General features: G+C 35.8%; 1 long non-coding RNA gene across 2 annotated transcripts; it reads left to right on the forward strand.

Annotated features, from left to right (window-relative positions):
- Window positions 1-1027: 1027 nt before the first annotated feature.
- On the forward strand, window positions 1028-12892 carry LOC129347689 (uncharacterized). 2 transcript variants are annotated; one of them, XR_008599900.1, is made up of 4 exons: window positions 1028-1156; window positions 1789-1947; window positions 3982-4282; window positions 8774-12892. It is a non-coding gene; the product is annotated as an uncharacterized LOC129347689 (long non-coding RNA). The 2 variants fall into 2 exon arrangements; XR_008599901.1 differs by lacking the exons at window positions 1028-1156; window positions 1789-1947 and adding an exon at window positions 2282-2347.
- The last annotated feature ends 12945 nt before the right edge of the window (window positions 12893-25837 follow it).

Consider the following 25837-nt stretch of genomic DNA (forward strand, 5'->3'; position numbering starts at 1 on the left):
AAAGGAAACATACCTGTCAGCCATCTTGATACAACAGGTGTTGCAATGATTGAAAGGTGTCAGGCTATATAGTGGCAGACCAGTCAGTGTCCATTCTGATCCCTGTCCACTGCCTGGACCATGCAGCAATGGAAGAAGGTGACCTGTTGTGATGAATCACATTTTCTTTTACATCTTGTGGATGGTCCGATGTGTGTGTCATTTACATGGGGAAGAGATGGCAGGTTGATGCATTATGAGAAGAAGGCAACCTGGTGGTGAATGTTACTTTGACATACACAACCTACCTAAACACTGTTGAAGACAATAGACACACCTTCATGGCAGGCTGTATGCCAAAGATGTATGTAGCCTCTGCATCTGAAAAATGAGTACAAACTGGCTATAATCTGCATTCTTTACAACTACCAGCAGGGGGCGACTCCTCTGGTTTAAAAAAGTAAGTCTGACTGTATAGAAATCTATGAGAAAATGACCTTAGTTTTTCCTTGATCTGTTTCCTCAGTAGACATTTTCTTAGTAGGTTTATTGTGTCAATGAGTAATTTAAAGATAATATGAATATAGTCTGGTGTTTATTTTGTAAATTATGGCCCCATTTAAAGGAATATAGATATATAGCAGGACACGTTTTAGTGTGGGACTACCATGCGATTGACAGGTCACGACTGCTCCCTCTAAGCTGCACGCGTGCGCAATTGCGCACTGCTGACATGGTCTCCGCGCACAGAAAATCTGTGCTGCGCACAAAAAAAAAAAATCCAACCTAAATTGTAAATAAAATAAACACGTAACAATTCATTCTGTGCTATTTTTCAATGTGAGTCAGTGAGTAACCGGTGACTGGCTGCTGCAGCCAATGATGTGATTCACATACGTATTTACCATAGACTGTATATAATGGTATTTACGCAGCTAATCAACCAGACGTCCTTATGTGCAGCCACCGTTGTTCTCATAGATATGACTGATAGGACACGCCCCTTTGAGCTGCGTGCTATGGCGAGGCTAAGCTAGTGGGGGCAAAGTTTCAGTGCATTCCGTTGATGTAGACGGCATGAAAACGGAAACAACAAGTATGCCGGCTCACTGTGCTGCATACAATTGCACACTGCGTCGTACGATTGAGACAAGGAAACTTGGAATGACTTTTCATAGTTAAGAATAGTTTTTGGCTCTTTTTTCATTATGAAATCTTGTTGAGAGCTTCCGGTCTATGAGAGCTAACTAGTTAGCCACTAGCAAAACGCTAAGGCGAGCTAGCAGCTTGACAACCAAATACCAGACGATTAATAGTAGTTGTAGTATAGTTGTACAAGCAGTAGTAGTAATACTAAAAGTACAAGCAGCAGTAGTAGTATAAACAGCTGTTAGAGTCGTAGAAGTAGTATCAGCATTTGTAATAGTATTACAAGTTGTAGTAGCAGTGCCAGTATCAGCAGCAGTAGTTAGTGTACTACCACTACTACTAGTAGTAGTCACAATGCTATTACTACCACCAATACTACCAATAGTAGTTATAAAGCCTAACTCATGTATATCCAGATTACCATCTATGTTTCTTCCTCCAAACCCATTTCATGATTGGGATTACAGGCAGTTCTTTAGGACTGCTCTCAAATAATTGAAATGTTACTAAACAAGGTTATACTTATCAAATTAAATAGCTCTGGTCTCCAGTATATTGGAGAATTCGGTTCTTTGTACTTAATTTATTAGCATGATTTCTTTTTAATATGTTGTGTACAGACCTAATTACTTCTCTGTCTACTTTTCTTACTCCATGTAGATTTCCCAGAGACTATGGGTTGAGGAGGAATTGGAAGTTTGTCGGCTTAGACCTGGTGTCATTCCATCAGTGTTAAACTTCCCGGCTCATCTTGGAAGAGTACGTGCCAGAAAGACCACGACCAAGCAGCCTTGAGATCTTAGGCAGCGTCTCCCTGAGGTGGGTGTTGACGGCGTTCACAGTCAGGTCTGTGGTAATCCTGTCAAAAAACAAAACAGAAAAAAATCTAGATTATAAATCAACATGTAACCAAAGCACTCTGTGTATATGTGGCGCTATGTGTTTAAGTTATGCTTTAAAATAGTTGCCCCCCATTTAATTTTTATCTAAGGTTGAAAACTACAAGATTAACTACTGTTTTGCTATATATTGTCCACTATCATAAGGGTTGCAGTGTATTTTGAGGTAAGATGCAATACTCATTTATGCCAGCAGAGGGTGCTTGGTGTTTTGGGGATCAGTAGCTGACGCCGTAGAAGAAGTCTAGTCAGTACGGTGATCTGAGAAATGTAAATGCACCAAGCTCCTGTAGTCACGTTAATGCTGCATCTTTTTGCAGGTAAGCTGGTTTGTAGCGACACACAAGTTATATAAAACAGTGGTAGTGTTTCTTAAGTACCTTAGAGAGTAATGTGATAAGCTAATGCGTGTTTTGAGAGGTTTATGAGTTAAAAACGAGTTAGCCACCACGTTGTGTTTCTGAAATGGTGGACGTGGGTCAGTGGCGAACGTAGTAATAAACCAAAAGACAGTTGAGATTTGTACAAGGTAAAAAGTCATAACCTAAGTGTCCATAAAGGCACAAAAGTAATATACAAGCATGAGTTTATGTGAAAAGACATGTAAAGCGAACTTTTAAAAGGTTTTTGGTAATAAGCACATGAGCTGTGGACCTATTCCAATGCAAATGTAGTAGTTGAGCTAAGACAGGAGTGTGTTGTCACACATGGTACATTAGCTTAAGCTTTAAGTGATTTAAGTGTGGAAATGAGTTACAGGTACAATGGTTATTAATAAGTTACGGTAATGGTAAAAACAAGATCAATACAGTTCATAAAAGTAATTCATAGGTGATTAAGCTTAAAAGACAATAGGTTTTCTGAGTTCATAAAGATATCTTTGTAAAATGTAAAATTGTACAACTCGTGCCAGTCATATGTGATTTTGAAATATTGTGTTTACAGTACTAGTATTTGTTCAGTAGTACTTGTAAATGTAATGTAGAAGAAGTCTAGTCAGTACGGTGATCTGAGTAACGTAACTGCACCAAGCTCCTGTAGTCACGTTAATGTTGCATCTTTTTGCAGTTCCTGCAAAATAAATGTGTTGCACCAAGGAAGAGTTGGCCCATCTTTCTCAGCCGTGTAACATATAACGCCATAGTATAGGATGTAGTTCAGAAAATGTCAAAGTATAGTATGCTTTACTCAAGAATAACATAGTATGGCCTGTAGTTCATAGTACAGCATGTTGGCAAGAAAAAACAAAACAAAACATAGATTATTATGTGGTTCAAAAAGCGCAAAATGATAGGATGTTGCCTAAAATTGTCATGTATGATATGTGGTTCAAAAAATGTCATAGTGCAGTATATTGTCAAAATAGTATGTAATTCAAGAAAACATCAGAGTATAATATGTCATCTAAAAAATGCCATAGAATAATAATTTCATTGCACAAGTAAAAGTATAGTAACTTTTAAAATTGTTCGAATTCTTATGTTGCTAAAAAAAAACTAAAACAAAAAAAAGTCACAGTAATATGTCAATTAAAAAAAGCCTATAGTATAGCATGTCGCCCAACAAACATCATAGTATAGCATGTGGCTCTAAAAACGTCACAGTATAGCCTTTAGTCCACAGCTGTCAGTAGGTGAGGAGCAACACAAAAACAGTCCGAACGCTGGTTTCCAGAGGGTTAGATGAGTGTTTATTTGAAAGAGGAAGTTTACAACAACATGTGAGGGGGTTAAAAACAAATGGGTGTTAGTAAAATAAAAATAAATAAACAGAACTAAAAGTGAACTTCACGTTGACATTGATGGGCATTCCAACCAGGAACAAAGTAAAAGATAATCAATACGAAAAAAAACCTCTTCCTGTTCACCTCTTAAAACCCAAAAACACACCGCAGTAGCACCCTGAACTAAAACTACCAATGGGTTTCCTGTTTTCCTTTCTGAACAATTCAAAGGTCCCTCTCTATCTCCCTACACATCCACCAACCACTGGAACACATCTCCAAAGTTCTGCCGGGCCAGCTCAGCTTCCCCTCAGAAGAAGTTCCGCCACCTGCCAGATGAAGGAGCCTTTTGAGAGGCAGCTGGCATCATGATTGGACTGTACTTTGGTCTGTTCCAATCCAGCTTCAGCTCCAGAGACGGAAGGCAGGATGAGTCAACGGAGGCCAGGTGGACGAAGGCATGCAGCTGAGTACAATCCAGAAAACAAGAGAAGAGGAGTGCAGTGGCGCAGGGCCAGAACAGAGTAGCATGGTATGTCTCTTAGAAAACATCATAGTTTAGCCTTTGGTATGAAAAAACGCCATCATATACATCGTATATTGTACAAATAACAAGTCAAAGCAAAGAGACATACATTGTAGAATTGTAGTAATTGTGGGCTGACTGATTTACTGATTATCAGTATTTTATTTTTTACTGATTTACAGTAATAAATACATTTAAAAATGGTGCTACTTTGGCTCTGAACCTTTATCTACCTGTGGTCACTCTGTCTTCTGGAGTGATTTGATTGGTTATACTTCATGAATAAAACTCCTTTAACTTAACATCTGTAAACAAAACAAAAACGTATCAACAAAGTTTTCTGTTAGTTTGTGTTCTTCTAAGTTTAACTCAAGATTTTAAATACTTTCATTTACTGCAAATGAATATCTACTCCAAATATCTCAGTAATAATCATTATCAGCCTTAAAAACCCACAAAACACCCCTCTATACTCGACCACACTTAGTACAGTCCGGTTCCCCCTTCTATAAATCTGCTTGGAATCTTCCACTTCCTGTTTGTCAAAGTGGCCTTCTACCTGGACAGGTTTTGTTGGAGCTCATGCAGCAAACATTTTGGGTAACTGCACTTTAATATGGATGGATGACACTGAATTAGAATCTGTTTTAATGAGACTGAGTTAAGATGTGTAGCTCTGTCATTAAATAGTAAATTATTAGAATTCACAGAGGAAAGTCTGAAATGTTTGCTAGGTTAGCGTCCCACATGTTCTTTGGCTCAGCTAAAGCTAACTCTCTCCAACTTCTGGATCTCTTGAGTTGCTTGTTGTTAAATTATCTTGCTAGAGGTGCTGAAGCTCAGAAAGTCTGAGATGTTTGTTCAGAATAAGCTCATTCTCAAGTCTTATCTGAACTGTCCTCTTTAGTTTGAACTTTCCCTAAACTTAGGAGTTAATGACAGAGCAGCACATCCAGACTCAGTCTCATTTATGTAGAGATTAAACTTCAGTGTCATTTATTGATGTTAAAGTGCAGTTTTTCAAATGTTTGTTGCACATGCTCCCGACCAAACCAGTCCAGGTGGAAGATGATGTGAAGAGAAAGCTCCAGAGGATGTATATCACACATTTACATTGGAAATTAATGTCCTTTAATTAGACATTGTCATGCAAAATTTGGATTTCCCTTTGTTGAGTGCTTTGTTGATGTTGGTTTCTAAATGTTTTTTGACACTCGGCCCCAAAGATTAAAACCTTCTATGGCTCACAAGCTGCAACAATTCACACATTATCAACTGTCTTTCTGACTGAACTAAGATAAAAAGTGAAAAACTGCCTGATTCCTGCATCATGAATGTAAATCTTTTTGGTTTTTATGACAGTAAACAATATATGTGGGTTTGACATTTTATAAACCAAAACAAGAAATGAATTACTGGAGAAAACAATCAACAGATTAATGGACAAAGAACATGTTTTCCAACATATATGGCTGAATTACTCCAACATTACAAGATACATACAATTTAAATTCTATTTTATTCATATAACGCCAATTACAGGTCAAATTGTCTCAAGACACTTTATTTTTATATTTTTTTGTCATACTGAAAATATGACAAAGTAAGAAATGTAAAGCTCTTGACTAACCCAATTTTTTATTTGGTTTTTAAGAGATTAATTGACAATTAAAATAACTTTCTCCACTAAAACTAATAAACATGAGGTCAAATAGAAGGAACAGTTTTAAATACTGCAGTCCCACGATGACAAGAATAAAGTTTGTCAACAAAAAGTAAATCTGCTGGTGGATTCCATTAAAGTCCTAATAAATGATAATAAAGTGTGATACTAAAGGTTTGTGGTGCTAAAAATGTCCAAGTAAAGATATGAAGTTGAACATGTGGATGGAGGTTGATAAAAGTTGACCTTCCTTCATTTCTCTGGAGCGACTCCATGGATTTTATGGATGGTGGTTAAAGACCTGCTCTTCTAGTCGTCTTCCTTCTAGTCGCTGTAAAAAGTCAGTCCATCCTGGCTGACTTCAATACCTCTTCATGACAACTTGTTCTGCCTCCGACCTGGTGGAAACTCAAGAAACTCGGGAAAACCCGTGGAGACTCGAAGAACTCGTGGAGACTCGAAAAACTCGTCGGGCGGGGGAAGGTGTGGTGGGTGGTGGGGGAAGGTGGGGGAGTAGAGGGGGGAGGCCGCCACCCACCTCCCCACCTACTCTCCGCCCTGACTCCACCCCGACTCCGCCTTGGCTCCGCCCATGTGGTCGCTTCAGGAACTACGATGTCAAAGGGACGACGAATTTATTTCTTTTTGTCTGACCTGTAGCTCAGTGAGTTAAGGATTTGCCTATGGAGCTGCAGGTCGCCGGTTCAAAACCAGACCCTTCTTAACTTTTATCAAAATCCTGACAAAGACAAAGAAAGAAAAGGGCCAGTGGCGGGTCTTGAACCTGCGACCTTCCACTTGGTAGTCTGTCTCTTATCCTCCTGAGCTATTCACTCAGATACTAATTCTTCTTTTTTTTGCGCATTTATCATCTATTTTTTGTCGTTTTCGAGTTTTTTTTTAACTCGAGTCTCGACTCGACCGTTTTTCTCAGGAGGTTGGACTTCAGCCTTTGTGCTAGAGGGTGGAACCCTCAGTTCCAAGACTTTCCAAAGCCTCCACACCTCCCGAGTCCTCAGGACCTGAGCTTTCACACAGTCTGAGGGCTGAAATTTTCTAAGTCCCACAGTAGTTCTCTGTTAGTTTGAACCTTCAGACAGTCTGAGGGCTGAAATCCTGTAAGTTCCTGAGTAGTTCTCTGTTAGTTTGAACCTTCAGACAGTCTGAGGGCTGAAATTTTCTAAGTCCCACAGTAGTTCTCTGTTAGTTTGAACCTTCAGACAGTCTGAGGACTGAAAACCTAAAAGTTCTTGAGTACTTCTCTGTTCGTTTGAACCTTCAGACAGTCTGAGGACTGAAATTTTAAAAGTTTCTCAGTACTTCTCTGTTAGTTTGAACTTTCTGGTTAACAGAAGCCTTAAAACTTGTGACCATGAGTCTTGATTTCACATTTAGACCATCCATCTGAGGTCTTCTCAGACCTTCACCTGTGGGTTTTTTAGAAATCCTTAACAAACTTTGATTCTCTTCACTGAACAGTAAAGTTTGTGGAGATCAGAAGGTAACATTAGTTTGATCAGTGCCTGCAACTACTAGTAGACTTTATCTGGAAAGCAGTTTTCTGAAATGAGTTCTTAGTAAATCTGTCCATAATCAAACCAAGAACACAGAAAGAGGAAATGTTTGAAGAAACAACTTGATGTTTTCATTTCAGACTAGAAAACACTTTAAGGCCTTTATCTGTTGTTGCTCTTTTGATCATTTTATTGTTTCTTCTGTTTAATTTGATCTTCTAAAGTTTAACTGGTGTCTTTTCAAAGGTTTTATCTTTAGTTTGATTCTTCTTAAATGTTTAGTTTTGCTCTTTTCTCACCTTTTATTCTGTTCTAATGTCTGATCTGATTTCAAAATGTTTTGTCTTTTTAATGTTTGTTGTTTTTTCAAATGTTTTATCGGCTTGTTTGAAAAATTTCCTTTTCTTTCCCAATGTTTATTTTTTCGATTAAATCTTTAAGGTTTTTCTTTTTAAATGTTTTACCACCTTTTAATGTTTAATTTCCTTTTTTAATGCTTCATTGTATTTTCTGTTTAATTCCTTTTTAAAGTTTTATTGTCTTTAAGATTTAATTTTCCAAATTGAACATTTAATTTTTTAATTCAATGTTTTGACTTTTAAAGGTTTAATAATCTAATTAAATGTTTTGTATTTTTCTAAATGTGTAATATTCTTGTTTAATTGTATTTTTTAAATGTTTAATTATCTAAAATATTTCGTCTTTAATGTTTAATATTTTTGTTAAAAAATTTTTGTTTAATTTCATAATTACATTCTTTGTATCTTCCATTTAATTATCTAATTAAATATTTTGTCTAATATAATTTAATTGTATTTAATGTTAAATTTTCTTTTTAAAAGTTTTATTATATTAAACGTTTTTTTCCTTTGATTTAATTGCTTTTTTTACTGTAGTTTATTTCTTTAATCTTTTTTTTCTGTCAAGATTTCAACCCCAACCTTAAAAATGAAACAAACCCTTAAATCACAATAAAACACTTCTGTTGTCACAGTCATGAGTTAGTCCATTATTCAGTTTATCAATTCAACTTTATTTGTTTAGCATCTTTCACACAGATTACAAAACTAAACAAGCAATGAGAAAAAACATGCTAAAACTACGATTAAAACTCAAAAACAAAAAAAAGATTTAATATCATAATAAAATATGTTGTGTCCAGGGGATGGAGGTAGTTTGTTGAAGTCCTCTGGGGCTCACATGGGAAATCATTTAAAATATAAACTTGATATTCAGTCTAAGGAAACTGCAGAGCGACAGAAGAACCAACAATATCTCCTGTTTTCTCCTTTAATGAGTCGACTCTTCTTGTGCTTTCAGACCAAAGAACTACAGACTCTTCACAACCTGCTCAAACTCTTGGTACAGGACCTCACCACACGGGTCAAGAAGGTTTCTGTCTCATTTCTACTCTGAAGCTTCTCCTGCTCAAACTGCTGACAAATGTTTCTGCTGCTCTAAAGTCTGGTCTCCAGAACTTCCTAAAAACTGTCAAAGTCTCTTCTGCTGCAGGTTGCTTTGTAGAACTGTTCCAGAAAACCTCACTAAACCACATGGAGGGGCCTCAAGATAGTCGTCCAAATGAAACCATACAAAAACCAAACTAGCACAACCCAAACACTAAAGTCTCCTGCAGCCTACCAGAGAATCTCTGAGAACAGAGAATCAGGACAGGAACTCTTACCTTCTGGACAACCAACGCTGGTTCACAAACAAGAATACAGAATGTGTCTGACCAGAAACCTCTAAAGACTCACTACAGCCAAGATAAAGACACAACTCAGCTGGACCAAATCCACTAATCACAGCACACATCAGCACCATGTGCTAACTGTGGCTAAAGAACCACATTTACCAAGACAACTATCCAGTACAAAGCCCTAAAACACACCAAGAAACACATTAAAGACGATTTTACTGCTGGAAGCTGCAAGCCAATGCCTTAAAAACAAACTAAAGCAACAGAGTCAAACCCAGTTCACTGGTGAAGAGAAACAGAGGAAATGTTTGACTGCAGCTAAACAAAGCAGGAAGACACTGAGCTGCTCAGGTGTTCCTGATAACACCAAGCAGCCACCTGGACAGCCAATAGGAACACAGCTTACTGGAAGTCCAGAGGGCTGGGTTAGTGAAGGAAATTTAGTTTAAAGTTGAGGCAGAAAGTTAACAAAGAAAGTTGAAAACCACCTTCTGATACCTGAAATCTCTGAGTTTTCACACAAAGAACACCTGAACATGTCAAACTGGTTCCATAGTAGAACCATCATTGTAAAAACGTCATAGTATGGTGTGTTGCTCAAAAAACATTAGGACCCGGCTGTCAGGGGACAAACATGTAAGAAACATGAGAACAGAGAGAACCCAACCAGTAGGTCACAGTTTATCATCCCCCAGTCATCTCCTGAAGTCCATATGGTGAGAGACATCAGTATCTGGTTGTTAATTTACCAGAGGATGCTTATAATCATGCTGATGTGGTCTGTACTCTACAGTATTTTAGTGACTCAATAAATGCCTAAGTTTTTTTTTTTTAAATGCTTTTTAGTTTTTAATAAACAGTTAAGAGCCTATATGTAATCAATAATAAATGGCCTTTGCCTACCTTAAGAAAAATTCACTCAGAACTCTGATATGTTAACAGTACTAAATAAATCAATAAATACATGCATACACACATAAATAAGTTAATACATTAACTGTGTTAAGATTTAGATTTTTAAAAAGTTGTTTATGTTTTTGCAGAATCCAGTATTGCTCACTGGTTGGTCATTACATTTTATTAGTTTGATTTCACTGTTTAAAATGATGCTACCTCTTTTCAGACAGAACGTGTGATAATAAAACAATACAAAATTTTTAGTTCCGTGTTAATAAAGCACTTAAAGTTTTAAGTATGGCTAAATGCCTTTTTCAAAATTAAATATAATGCTGTAGCTGATCGGTGTATGCTTTATATTCTAGGTTCTTCAAAGTAGTCACCTTTTGCTTTGATAACAGCTTTGCACTCACTTGGCATTCTCTAACCAGCTTCATGAGGTCATCACCTGGAACTTTTCCAGCAGTCTTCAAGAAGTTCCCACATATGCTGAGCACTTGTTGGCTGCTATTCCTTCACTCTGCGGTCAAACCGTCTCAGTTGGGATTAGGTCTAGTGATTGTGGAGGCCAGGTCACCTGATGCAGCACTCCATCACACTCCTAAGGTTCCACTAAGTGTAAACCAGATGGGATGGCGTGTCGCTGCAGAATATCAGCAGCAAAGCATCCCTACTGCATCACATCACCAGTGGCATCATAACTTCATGGTTTTTATGACCGCACTTGAAGAAACTTTCAAAGTTCTTGAAATTTCTTGAACTCCCTGACCGCCTTGTGCTTATGAACTAATGGACTGTTGTTTATCATCGCTTAGTTGAGCAGTTCTTAGACATATGGATCCATAAAAACAAAATCTGGAATACTATTGGATAGGGCTGTTTGATCTGTATGACCACATTGCCATAGGAAATCAAATGCATTAAGATGGCAAGGAATTCTACCAATTAACTTAAGATAAGTCTCAATTGTAAGCTGAAAACCACTCTACATGACAACCTCATGATTAAGATGTTGGTGAAGATATTGTCAATAGTGTACAAAACCGTTACAAGACAAACTGTGGCTATTTTGAGGAATCTAAACAATGAAACAATTTTTTGTTAGTTTTTCGCCTACTACATAAACCCATATGTGTTATTTCATAGTTTTGATGTCCTCAGTATCCTTGGTCAAATAAGATCCAGTATGCACTAAGGTTAATTCTTGCTTATAGCGAGGTTCATGGACACGGTTGCCGAAATTTGTGATCACGCCTGTAAACACTGCAAGTGTCCTGACTGTGAACATACCAGGAAAACAAATGATGCTTGAAACCGTTGCTTGTTGTGAGAAGAGACTGCAAGGAGATGTGCCATTATCCACACCTTTATAATTCATTGTTAGAACTGTTCCAATTGAAGAAGTTGCTGCCAGAATTTGAAGTTGCGTTGCATGGTGGAAATCTCTAAATTCTCTAGAAATCCTCTGCTATGTCTGGCCCCTGCAGAAAAATAACACTGACATGGTGCTACAGCTCAGACTGCAAGTAGCTACTATGTCCTGTAAGATGCGCAAAGTCGCAGCCTTACAGAAGCATCCACAGGATCCCTGTGTGTTTTTCTGTTTGATATTAGGGGCAGTGCAGCTAATAGCAGGCCAATGCATACGTACTGTAGGATGAATAGAATCACTTGCGCATCTGATGTTTGATTCATGTCCATATTGGTTAGCACATGAAGATACTGAACCATCAATTGGCTTTAAATTTTTACCAACTCCTAAAAAGTGCTAAATGCTTCATTGTATTTACTAGCTACTAACAACACCTTAGAAGTTTTTCTATTTTATTGATTTTTAAGATTGAATCATGGTCAATTTGGTTTGGATTTTTTGAGAACTGAGAAAAAGACTCTTTCACGTCAAAATGATGATTATGATTGCATAAATATTCACCACCTTTGAAGTGATGCACCTAATTCAACACATGACCATCCAGTTGGTGCCAGAAGTCAGACAACTGGTGCAATGGAGATCATCACTTTGACATGAAAGAATCTTTCTCTAAATTCTTGTCAGAAAAACCAAAATATATTGACCATGATTCAAGGTGAAAAGCAACAAAAGGGGAAAACTTCTAAGGGGGTGAATATTAAAAATATCATAATTTTTTCCTTTTTACTCTTTGTGTTATTTAGTTAGGATACAATGAGTTTCTTTTTTTGTGTGTATTTATTTAATCATTTATTTTACCCAGAAACAACTGCCTGTGTTTTTTCAGAATGGTTAGAGATCATGGACATTAAAGCTGAGGACTGTAAAACCAAAACAAGCAGCTGAAAGATGCTAAAATGCAGAGTGGAGCTAACTTGGAGCAGCTGTTTGAATCCACTGTTAGTACAAAATATCACGACAACAAGGACATTTTACAGGTGCTTAAAGTCTGCCGAATACAAACTGGAAACTTAAGTATGAGCAGACAAGCATCTAGAATAAATCTGGATGATATTACTGTCACTGCTTCCAAATCCTGAGGCAGTAATCAGCTTGAATCTTGACAATGCTCACCACTACAAATTGCACATTTGTAGCGATTTCATGTCTTACCATGTCTAACCCTGGCACAAACAAGTTCTCCACAGTGTAATTGCATATTTTTGAAGAATACTAACAGTCCATTGTGTCCCTTTGACCAAAAAATATGCTTGAATTTGTCCAGACCTCCTTGTGCTTTACAAGTCTGCTTACAGAAGATTAAGTCCAAACTGCTGTTGCTTCACTTTTCTGGATATGAGTGACTGTAACAGCTGGATGACCTGAGTGCACACAATAAACAAGTTTCTGAAGGGAATTATTGAAGACTGGAGTTCTTTACCCCTCTTGTCAAAATCTAGGTTTGGGCATGGAAATACCATGAGACACTTCTACTAAGAAGAATCACGAGAAAGATTATTTTCTCTGCAGCTCAATAAATTCTTAACAAGACCACACAGTGTAAATAGTTAATTCCCCTTCTTTCCTTTTCTTTTTCTCCTTTAAAGGCACTTGAGTATAATCATTATTCATCATAATTACTCATCTGTCTTTCCAGCCAATGTGTCTCTCTCAGCTCCCTCTGTTTTTGTTTGATTTGGCCAATGACAGCGCTGTGAAAGCGATCCTCCCCAGTAAATCAATTCATGGTTGACCACTTTGACTCCCCTAACTAGAGCAAAGCAAAGCAGAGCAGCCACATCTGGCAAATGGTTCCCACATCTGGTTTGTGTATCAGCTCCTTGCACGGCCGTCTACCACGGAGTCTGATAGCACGCCTCGGAGAGACATGAGATGAGTTACAGACACTGCAGGGAAGAGATGCTAAAGGACGGTGAGCAAGTTCGTGTTCAGGGGTCAGATACACAGAGAGAGGAAATGTCACTTACTGACAAAATACCAGACAGAGAAACAGCTGTGTGCTTCAAAGTATTCTGTGCATTTTAATCTGTTGATGCGGTATCTCGAAAGAGAGCTACAGTACAAGTTAAACTAAAGTACACCTTAATCTTTATTGCTTTCAGTCTTCCATAAAAATAAATCTGGGCTTTTAAAGCAAGATATCAGTTTCACAAGCATGATAAAAACAACTGAGACCAATCCAGTGTCATTAAAATTAAATGAGACATTTAAAACTTGCTTGTTTTTCAGTGTTTTAAGGTAAAGATTCACAATTGTAGAGATAAAAATTTACCATGCAGAAAGACAAAAAGATGTACCAATGAACTTCAGTCCTCCTCAGATAGATGGAGATAAAACTTTTATTAATCCCAGAGGAAATTATCCAGCATCCAGGAGGTTATTGAGTACAAACAAACACAAATACAATACAAAGAAGCACAAGAATGACAAGTAATAGCAAGCAGACATAAAGGCTGATGCCAGTGATGCTGACAGTACACCAAATTTTAACAAGATGCAGATGTAACATGATATGCTCGCCACTGTAAAGCTGAATGGGGTTTGTTTAAATGTGCATGATCCAGTGTGTAAATGTGAGTCTGTGGGATTCAAACCAGTTACAGGCAGCCGCTTCCAAACTGCTCTACATGTCACTGCCCGCCAGATAGCAGGCGTGAACCCCTGCCGCTCTCTGGAGAGAGCGCGGACCTTCCCCCTTTGGACTGCTCCGATTGGCCGGCCCGCTCCCCGAGGGACCCGGCGTCATCCCTGGACGCTGCAGCCGCGCTCCCCCAGGTGCAGAGCGCCGGTGCGTGCCTCCCCCCTCGACTGCTGCCCCCCCGGAGCCCTTTTTTTCGACATAGTATAGTAAGGCATTTTGTTTGCGCCAAAATTCATGATGATTTTTTTTTTCAAAGAAAACCTTTCTGGAGTGTTTTTCACGCCCTCCTTTACATTATTTCATCATATGGCATGTTTTTACAACATGTTTGAAAAATCGCCTTTTTTTTCGACATAGTATAGTAAGGCGTTTTTTTTGCGCCAAAATTCATGATGATTTTTTTTTCAAAGACAACATTTCTGGAGTGTTTTTCACGCCCTCCTTTACATTATTTCATCATATGGTGCGTTTTTACAGCATGTTTGAGAAATCGCCTTTTTTTTCGACATAGTATAGTAAGGCGTTTTTTTTTGCGCCAAAATTCATGATGATTTTTTTTTCAAAGAAAACCTTTCTGGAGTGTTTTTCACGCCCTCCTTTACATTATTTCATCATATGGTGCGTTTTTACAGCATGTTTGAAAAGTCGCCCTTTTTTTCGACATAGTATAGTAAGGCGTTTTTTTTGCGCCAAAATTCATGATGATTTTTTTTTCAAAGACAACCTTTCTGGAGTGTTTTTCACGCCCTCTTTTACATTATTTCATCATATGGCGCGTTTTTACAACATGTTTGAAAAATCGCCTTTTTGTCGACATAGTATAGTAAGGCGGTTTTTTTGAGCCAAAATTCATGATGATTTTTTTTTCAAAGAAAACCTTTCTGGAGTGTTTTTCATGCCCTCCTTTACATTATTTCATCATATGGCACGTTTTTACAACATGTTTGAAAAATCGCCTTTTTTTTTCGACATAGTATAGTAAGGCGTTTTTTTTGCGCCAAAATTCATGATGATTTTTTTTTCAAAGAAAACCTTTCTGGAGTGTTTTTCACGCCCTCCTTTACATTATTTCCTAATATGACACATTTTTGCAACATGTTTGAAAAGTCGCCTTTTTTTCCGACATAGTATAGTAAAGCGTTTTTTTTGCGCCAAAATTCATGATTTTTTTTTTCAAAGAAAACCTTTCTGGAGTGTTTTTCACGCCCTCCTTTACATTAATTCATCATATGGCACGTTTTTACAACATGTTTGAGAAATCGCCTTTTTTTTCGACATAGTATAGTAAGGCGTTTTTTTTGCGCCAAAATTCATGATGATTTTTTTTTCAAAGAAAACCTTTCTGGAGTGTTTTTCACGCCCTCCTTTACATTATTTCATCATATGGTGCGTTTTTACAACATGTTTGAAAAATCGCATTTTTTTCGACATAGTATAGTAAGGCGTTTTTTTTGCGCCAAAATTCATGATGATTTTTTTTTCAAAGAAAACCTTTCTGGAGTGTTTTTCACGGCCTCCTTTACATTATTTCCTAATATGACGCGTTTTTACAACATGTTTGAAAAATCGCCTTTTTTTTCGACATAGTATAGTAAGGCGTTTTTTTTGCGTCAAAATTCATGATGATTTTTTTTTCAAAGAAAACCTTTCTGGAGTGTTTTTCACGCCCTCCTTTACATTATTTCATCATATGGTGGGTTTTTACAGCATGCTTGAAAAATCGCCCTTTTTTTCGACATAGTATAGTAAGGCGTTTTTTTTGCGCCAAAATTCATGATGATTTTTTTTTCAAAGAAAACCTTGCTGGAGTGTTTTTCACGCCCTCCTTTACATTATTTCCTAATATGACGCATTTTTACAACATGTTTGAAAAATCGCCTTTTTTTTCGACATAGTATAGTAAGGCGTTTTTTTTGCGCCAAAATTCATGATGATTTTTTTTTCAAAGAAAACCTTGCTGGAGTGTTTTTCACGCCCTCCTTTACATTATTTCCTAATATGACGCGTTTTTACAACATGTTTGAAAAATCGCCTTTTTTTTCGACATAGTATAGTAAGGCGTTTTTTTTGCGCCTTACTATACTATGTCGAAAAAAAAGGCGATTTTTCAAACATGTTGGAGTGTTGAAAAACACTCCAGAAAGGTTTTCTTTGAAAAAAAAATCATCATGAATTTTGGCTCAAAAAAACCGCCTTACTATACTATGTCGACAAAAAGGCGATTTTTCAAACATGTTGTAAAAACGTGCCATATGATGAAATAATGTAAAGGAGGGCATGAAAAACACTCCAGAAAGGTTGTCTTTGAAAAAAAATCATCATGAATTTTGGTGCAAAAAAAACGCCTTACTATACTATGTCGAAAAAAAAAGGCGATTTTTCAAACATGTTGTAAAAACGTGCCATATGATGAAATAATGTAAAGGAGGGCGTGAAAAACACTCCAGAAAGGTTTTCTTTGAAAAAAAAATCATCATGAATTTTGGCGCAAAAAAAAGGCCTTACTATACTATGTCGAACAAAGGGCGACTTTTCAAGCATGCTGTAAAAACCCACCATATGATGAAATAATGTAAAGGAGGGTGTGAAAAACACTCCAGAAAGGTTTTCTTTGAAAAAAAAATCATCATGAATTTTGACGCAAAAAAAACGCCTTACTATACTATGTCGAAAAAAAATGGGACTTTTCAAACATGTTGTAAAAACGTACCATATGATGAAATAATGTAAAGGAGCGTGTGAAAAACACTCCAGAAAGGTTTTCTTTGAAAAAAAATCATCATGAATTTTGGCGCAAAAAAAACGCCTTACTATACTATGTCGAAAAAAAAGGCGATTTTTCAAACATGTTGTAAAAACTTGCCATATGAAGAAATAATGTAAAGGAGGCCGTGAAAAACACTCCAGAAAGGTTTTCTTTGAAAAAAAAATCATCATGAATTTTGGCGCAAAAAAAAACGCCTTACTATACTATGTCGAAAAAAAAGGCGATTTTTCAAACATGTTGGAGTGTTGAAAAACACTCCAGAAAGGTTGTCTTTGAAAAAAAAATCATCATGAAATTTGGTGCAAAAAAAACGCCTTACTATACTATGTCGAAAAAAAAAGGCGATTTTTCAAACATGTTGTAAAAACGTGCCATATGATGAAATAATGTAAAGGAGGGCGTGAAAAACACTCCAGAAAGGTTTTCTTTGAAAAAAAAATCATCATGAATTTTGGCGCAAAAAAAAGGCCTTACTATACTATGTCGAAAAAAGGGCGACTTTTCAAGCATGCTGTAAAAACCCACCATATGATGAAATAATGTAAAGGAGGGTGTGAAAAACACTCCAGAAAGGTTTTCTTTGAAAAAAAATCATCATGAATTTTGACGCAAAAAAAACGCCTTACTATACTATGTCGAAAAAAAAGGCGATTTCTCAAACATGTTGTAAAAACCTGCCATATGATGAAATAATGTAAAGGAGGGCGTGAAAAACACTCCAGAAAGGTTTTCTTTGAAAAAAAAATCATCATGAATTTTGGCGCAAAAAAAACGCCTTACTATACTATGTCGAAAAAAAATGGGACTTTTCAAACATGTTGTAAAAACGTACCATATGATGAAATAATGTAAAGGAGCGTGTGAAAAACACTCCAGAAAGGTTTTCTTTGAAAAAAAAATCATCATGAATTTTGGCGCAAAAAAAAACGCCTTACTATACTATGTCGAAAAAAAAAGGCGATTTTTCAAACATGTTGTAAAAACGTGCCATATGATGAAATTATGTAAAGGAGGGCGTGAAAAACACTCCAGAAAGGTTTTCTTTGAAAAAAAAATCATCATGAATTTTGGCGCAAAAAAAAACGCCTTACTATACTATGTCGAAAAAAAAGGCGATTTCTCAAACATGTTGTAAAAACCTGCCATATGATGAAATAATGTAAAGGAGGGCGTGAAAAACACTCCAGAAAGGTTTTCTTTGAAAAAAAAGTCATCATGAATTTTGGCGCAAAAAAAAACGCCTTACTATACTATGTCGAAAAAAAATGGGACTTTTCAAACATGTTGTAAAAACGTACCATATGATGAAATAATGTAAAGGAGCGTGTGAAAAACACTCCAGAAAGGTTTTCTTTGAAAAAAAAATCATCATGAATTTTGGCGCAAAAAAAACGCCTTACTATACTATGTCGAAAAAAAAGGCGATTTTTCAAACATGTTGTAAAAACTTGCCATATGATGAAATAATGTAAAGGAGCGTGTGAAAAACACTCCAGAAAGGTTTTCTTTGAAAAAAAAATCATCATGAATTTTGGCGCAAAAAAAACGCCTTACTATACTATGTCGAAAAAAAGGCGATTTTTCAAACATGTTGTAAAAACGTGCCATATGATGAAATAATGTAAAGGAGGCCGTGAAAAACACTCCAGAAAGGTTTTCTTTGAAAAAAAAATCATCATGAATTTTGGCGCAAAAAAAACCGCCTTACTATACTATGTCGAAAAAAAAGGCGATTTCTCAAACATGTTGTAAAAACCTGCCATATGATGAAATAATGTAAAGGAGGGCGTGAAAAACACTCCAGAAAGGTTTTCTTTGAAAAAAAAGTCATCATGAATTTTGGCGCAAAAAAAACGCCTTACTATACTATGTCGAAAAAAAATGGGACTTTTCAAACATGTTGTAAAAACGTACCATATGATGAAATAATGTAAAGGAGCGTGTGAAAAACACTCCAGAAAGGTTTTTTTTGAAAAAAAAATCATCATGAATTTTGGCGCAAAAAAAACGCCTTACTATACTATGTCGAAAAAAAAGGCGATTTTTTAAAACATGTTGTAAAAACTTGCCATATGATGAAATAATGTAAAGGAGGCCGTGAAAAACACTCCAGAAAGGTTTTCTTTGAAAAAAAAATCATCATGAATTTTGGCGTAAAAAAAACGCCTTACTATACTATGTCGAAAAAAAGGCGATTTTTCAAACATGTTGTAAAAACGTGCCATATGATGAAATAATGTAAAGGAGGGCGTGAAAAACACTCCAGCAAGGTTTTCTTTGAAAAAAAAATCATCATGAATTTTGGCGCAAAAAAAAAACGCCTTACTATACTATGTCGAAAAAAAAGGCGATTTCTCAAACATGTTGTAAAAACCTGCCATATGATGAAATAATGTAAAGGAGGGCGTGAAAAACACTCCAGAAAGGTTTTCTTTGAAAAAAAAATCATCATGAATTTTGGTGCAAAAAAAAAACACCTTACTATACTATGTTGAAAAAAAAGGCGATTTCTCAAACATGTTGTAAAAACGTGCCATATGATGAAATAATGTAAAGGAGGCCGTGAAAAACACTCCAGAAAGGTTTTCTTTGAAAAAAAAATCATCATGAATTTTGGCGTAAAAAAAACGCCTTACTATACTATGTCGAAAAAAAAGGCGATTTTTCAAACATGCATTAAAAATGCACCATATGATGAAATAATGTAAAGGAGGGCGTGAAAAACACTCCAGAAAGGTTTTCTTTGAAAAAAAAATCATCATGAATTTTGGCGCAAAAAAAAACGCCTTACTATACTATGTCGAAAAAAAAGGCGATTTTTCAAACATGTTGTAAAAACGTGCCAGATGATGAAATAATGTAAAGGAGGGCGTGAAAAACACTCCAGAAAGGTTGTCTTTGAAAAAAAAATCATCATGAATTTTGGCGCAAAAAAAAACGCCTTACTATACTATGTCGAAAAAAAGGGCGACTTTTCAAGCATGCTGTAAAAACGCACCATATGATGAAATAATGTAAAGGAGGGTGTGAAAAACACTCCAGAAAGGTTGTCTTTGAAAAAGAAATCATCATGAATTTTGGCGCAAAAAAAACGCCTTACTATACTATGTCGAAAAAAAAGGCGATTTTTCAAACATGTTGTAAAAACGTGCCATATGATGAAATAATGTAAAGGAGGGCGTGAAAAACACTCCAGAAAGGTTGTCTTTGAAAAAAAAATCATCATGAATTTTGGCGCAAAAAAAAACCGCCTTACTATACTATGTCGAAAAAAAGGGCGACTTTTCAAGCATGCTGTAAAAACGCACCATATGATGAAATAATGTAAAGGAGGGTGTGAAAAACACTCCAGAAAGGTTGTCTTTGAAAAAGAAATCATCATGAATTTTGGCGCAAAAAAAACGCCTTACTATACTATGTCGAAAAAAAAGGCGATTTTTCAAACATGTTGTAAAAACGTGCCATATGATGAAATAATGTAAAGGAGGGCGTGAAAAACACTCCAGAAAGGTTGTCTTTGAAAAAAAAATCATCATGAATTTTGGCGCAAAAAAAAACGCCTTACTATACTATGTCGAAAAAAAGGGCGACTTTTCAAGCATGCTGTAAAAACGCACCATATGATGAAATAATGTAAAGGAGGGCGTGAAAAACACTCCAGAAAGGTTTTCTTTGAAAAAAAAATCATCATGAATTTTGGCGCAAAAAAAAACGCCTTACTATACTATGTCGAAAAAAGGGCGACTTTTCAAGCATGCTGTAAAAACCCACCATATGATGAAATAATGTAAAGGAGGGCGTGAAAAACACTCCAGAAAGGTTTTCTTTGAAAAAAAAAATCATCATGAATTTTGGCGCAAAAAAAACGCCTTACTATACTATGTCGAAAAAAAAGGCGATTTTTCAAACGTTGTAAAAACATGCCATATGATGAAATAATGTAAAGGAGGGCGTGAAAAACACTCCAGAAAGGTTTTCTTTGAAAAAAAAATCATCATGTATTTTGGCGCAAAAAAAAGGCCTTACTATACTATGTCGAAAAAAGGGCGACTTTTCAAGCATGCTGTAAAAACCCACCATATGATGAAATAATGTAAAGGAGGGCGTGAAAAACACTCCAGAAAGGTTTTCTTTGAAAAAAAAATCATCATGAATTTTGGCGCAAAAAAAAACGCCTTACTATACTATGTCGAAAAAAGGGCGACTTTTCAAGCATGCTGTAAAAACCCACCATATGATGAAATAATGTAAAGGAGGGCGTGAAAAACACTCCAGAAAGGTTTTCTTTGAAAAAAAAAATCATCATGAATTTTGGCGCAAAAAAAACGCCTTACTATACTATGTCGAAAAAAAAGGCGATTTTTCAAACGTTGTAAAAACATGCCATATGATGAAATAATGTAAAGGAGGGCGTGAAAAACACTCCAGAAAGGTTTTCTTTGAAAAAAAAATCATCATGTATTTTGGCGCAAAAAAAAGGCCTTACTATACTATGTCGAAAAAAGGGCGACTTTTCAAGCATGCTGTAAAAACCCACCATATGATGAAATAATGTAAAGGAGGGCGTGAAAAACACTCCAGAAAGGTTTTCTTTGAAAAAAAAATCATCATGAATTTTGGCGCAAAAAAAACGCCTTACTATACTATGTCGAAAAAAAAGGCGATTTTTCAAACATGTTGTAAAAACGTGCCATATGATGAAATAATGTAAAGGAGGTCGTGAAAAACACTCCAGAAAGGTTTTCTTTGAAAAAAAAATCATCATGAATTTTGGCGTAAAAAAAACGCCTTACTATACTATGTCGAAAAAAAAGGCGATTTTTCAAACATGTTGTAAAAACGTGCCATATGATGAAATAATGTAAAGGAGGGCGTGAAAAACACTCCAGAAAGGTTGTCTTTGAAAAAAAAATCATCATGAATTTTGGCGCAAAAAAAACGCCTTACTATACTATGTTGAAAAAAAAGGCGATTTTTCAAACATGTTGTAAAAACGTGCCATATGATGAAATAATGTAAAGGAGGGCGTGAAAAACACTCCAGAAAGGTTTTCTTTGAAAAAAAAATCATCATGAATTTTGGCGCAAAAAAAACGCCTTACTATACTATGTCGAAAAAAAAGGCGATTTTTCAAGCATGCTGTAAAAACGTGCCATATGATGAAATAATGTAAAGGAGGGCGTGAAAAACACTCCAGAAAGGTTGTCTTTGAAAAAAAAATCATCATGAATTTTGGCGCAAAAAAACGCCTTACTATACTATGTCGAAAAAAAAGGGCGACTTTTCAAGCATGCTGTAAAAACGCACCATATGATGAAATAATGTAAAGGAGGGCGTGAAAAACACTCCAGAAAGGTTGTCTTTGAAAAAAAAATCATCATGAATTTTGCCGCAAAAAAAACGCCTTACTATACTATGTCGAAAAAAAAGGCGATTTTTCAAACATGTTGTAAAAACGTGCCATATGATGAAATAATGTAAAGGAGGGTGTGAAAAACACTCCAGAAAGGTTTTCTTTGAAAAAAAAATCATCATGAATTTTGGCGCAAAAAAAAACGCCTTTCTATACTATGTCGAAAAAAAAGGCGATTTTTCAAACATGTTGTAAAAACATTCCATATGATGAAATAATGTAAAGGAGGCCGTGAAAAACACTCCAGAAAGGTTTTCTTTGAAAAAAAAATCATCATGAATTTTGGCGTAAAAAAAACGCCTTACAATACTATGTCGAAAAAAAAGGCGATTTTTCAAACATGTTGTAAAAACGTGCCATATGAGGAAATAATGTAAAGGAGGGCGTGAAAAACACTCCAGAAAGGTTTTCTTTGAAAAAAAAATCATCATGAATTTTGGCGCAAAAAAAAAACGCCTTACTATACTGTCGAAAAAAAAAGGCGATTTTTCAAACATGCTGTAAAAACGTGCCATATGATGAAATAATGTAAAGGAGGGCGTGAAAAACACTCCAGAAAGGTTTTCTTTGAAAAAAAAATCATCATGAATTTTGGCGCAAAAAAAACGCCTTACTATACTATGTCGAAAAAAAGGGCGACTTTTCAAACATGCTGTAAAAACGCACCATATGATGAAATAATGTAAAGGAGGGCGTGAAAAACACTCCAGAAAGGTTTTCTTTGAAAAAAAAATCATCATGAATTTTGGCGCAAAAAAAACGCCTTACTATACTATGTCGAAAAAAAAGGCGATTTTTCAAACATGTTGTAAAAACGTGCCATATGATGAAATAATGTAAAGGAGGGCGTGAAAAACACTCCAGAAAGGTTGTCTTTGAAAAAAAAATCATCATGAATTTTGGCGCAAAAAAAACGCCTTACTATACTATGTCGAAAAAAAGGGCGACTTTTCAAGCATGCTGTAAAAACGCACCATATGATGAAATAATGTAAAGGAGGGCGTGAAAAACACTCCAGAAAGGTTTTCTTTGAAAAAAAAATCATCATGAATTTTGGCGCAAAAAAAACGCCTTACTATACTATGTCGAAAAAAAAGGCGATTTTTCAAACATGTTGTAAAAACGTGCCATATGATGAAATAATGTAAAGGAGGGCGTGAAAAACACTCCAGAAAGGTTTTCTTTGAAAAAAAAATCATCATGAATTTTGGCGCAAAAAAAACGCCTTACTATACTATGTCGAAAAAAAAGGCGACTTTTCAAACATGTTGTAAAAACGTGCCATATGATGAAATAATGTAAAGGAGGGCGTGAAAAACACTCCAGAAAGGTTTTCTTTGAAAAAAAAATCATCATGAATTTTGGCGCAAAAAAAACGCCTTACTATACTATGTCGAAAAAAAGGGCGACTTTTCAAACATGCTGTAAAAACGCACCATATGATGAAATAATGTAAAGGAGGGCGTGAAAAACACTCCAGAAAGGTTTTCTTTGAAAAAAAAATCATCATGAATTTTGGCGCAAAAAAAACGCCTTACTATACTATGTCGAAAAAAAGGCGACTTTTTCAAACATGTTGTAAAAACGTGCCATATGATGAAATAATGTAAAGGAGGGCGTGAAAAACACTCCAGAAAGGTTTTCTTTGAAAAAAAAATCATCATGAATTTTGGCGCAAAAAAAACGCCTTACTATACTATGTCGAAAAAAAAGGCGATTTTTCAAACATGTTGTAAAAACGAGCCATATGATGAAATAATGTAAAGGAGGGCGTGAAAAACACTCCAGAAAGGTTTTCTTTGAAAAAAAAATCATCATGAATTTTGGCGCAAAAAAAAACGCCTTACTATACTATGTCGAAAAAAAAGGCGATTTTTCAAACATGTTGTAAAAACGTGCCATATGATGAAATAATGTAAAGGAGGGCGTGAAAAACACTCCAGAAAGGTTTTCTTTGAAAAAAAAATCATCATGAATTTTGGCGCAAAAAAAACGCCTTACTATACTATGTCGAAAAAAAAGGCGATTTTTCAAACATGTTGTAAAAACGTGCCATATGATGAAATAATGTAAAGGAGGGCGTGAAAAACACTCCAGAAAGGTTTTCTTTGAAAAAAAAATCATCATGAATTTTGGCGCAAAAAAAACGCCTTACTATACTATGTCGAAAAAAAAGGCGATTTTTCAAACATGTTGTAAAAACGTGCCATATGATGAAATAATGTAAAGGAGGGCGTGAAAAACACTCCAGAAAGGTTTTCTTTGAAAAAAAAATCATCATGAATTTTGGCGCAAAAAAAACGCCTTACTATACTATGTCGAAAAAAAAGGCGATTTTTCAAACATGTTGTAAAAACGTGCCATATGATGAAATAATGTAAAGGAGGGCGTGAAAAACACTCCAGAAAGGTTTTCTTTGAAAAAAAAATCATCATGAATTTTGGCGCAAAAAAAACGCCTTACTATACTATGTCGAAAAAAAAGGCGATTTTTCAAACATGTTGTAAAAACGTGCCATATGATGAAATAATGTAAAGGAGGGCGTGAAAAACACTCCAGAAAGGTTTTCTTTGAAAAAAAAATCATCATGAATTTTGGCGCAAAAAAAACGCCTTACTATACTATGTCGAAAAAAAAGGGCGATTTTTCAAACATGTTGTAAAAACGTGCCATATGATGAAATAATGTAAAGGAGGGCGTGAAAAACACTCCAGAAAGGTTTTCTTTGAAAAAAAAATCATCATGAATTTTGGCGCAAAAAAAACGCCTTACTATACTATGTCGAAAAAAAAGGCGATTTTTCAAACATGTTGTAAAAACGTGCCATATGATGAAATAATGTAAAGGAGGGCGTGAAAAACACTCCAGAAAGGTTTTCTTTGAAAAAAAAATCATCATGAATTTTGGCGCAAAAAAAACGCCTTACTATACTATGTCGAAAAAAAAGGGCGATTTTTCAAACATGTTGTAAAAACGTGCCATATGATGAAATAATGTAAAGGAGGGCGTGAAAAACACTCCAGAAAGGTTTTCTTTGAAAAAAAAAATCATCATGAATTTTGGCGCAAAAAAAACGCCTTACTATACTATGTCGAAAAAAAGGCGACTTTTCAAACATGTTGTAAAAACGCACCATATGATGAAATAATGTAAAGGAGGGCGTGAAAAACACTCCAGAAAGGTTTTCTTTGAAAAAAAAATCATCATGAATTTTGGCGCAAAAAAAACGCCTTACTATACTATGTCGAAAAAAAGGGCGACTTTTCAAACATGCTGTAAAAACGCACCATATGATGAAATAATGTAAAGGAGGGCGTGAAAAACACTCCAGAAAGGTTTTCTTTGAAAAAAAAATCATCATGAATTTTGGCGCAAAAAAAACGCCTTACTATACTATGTCGAAAAAAAGGCGACTTTTCAAACATGCTGTAAAAACGCACCTTATGATGAAATAATGTAAAGGAGGGCGTGAAAAACACTCCAGAAAGGTTTTCTTTGAAAAAAAAAATCATCATGAATTTTGGCGCAAAAAAAA

The sequence above is a fragment of the Amphiprion ocellaris genome, chromosome 20 (genome assembly GCF_022539595.1).
Source record: "Amphiprion ocellaris isolate individual 3 ecotype Okinawa chromosome 20, ASM2253959v1, whole genome shotgun sequence".
NCBI classification, from domain to species: Eukaryota; Metazoa; Chordata; class Actinopteri; family Pomacentridae; genus Amphiprion; species Amphiprion ocellaris.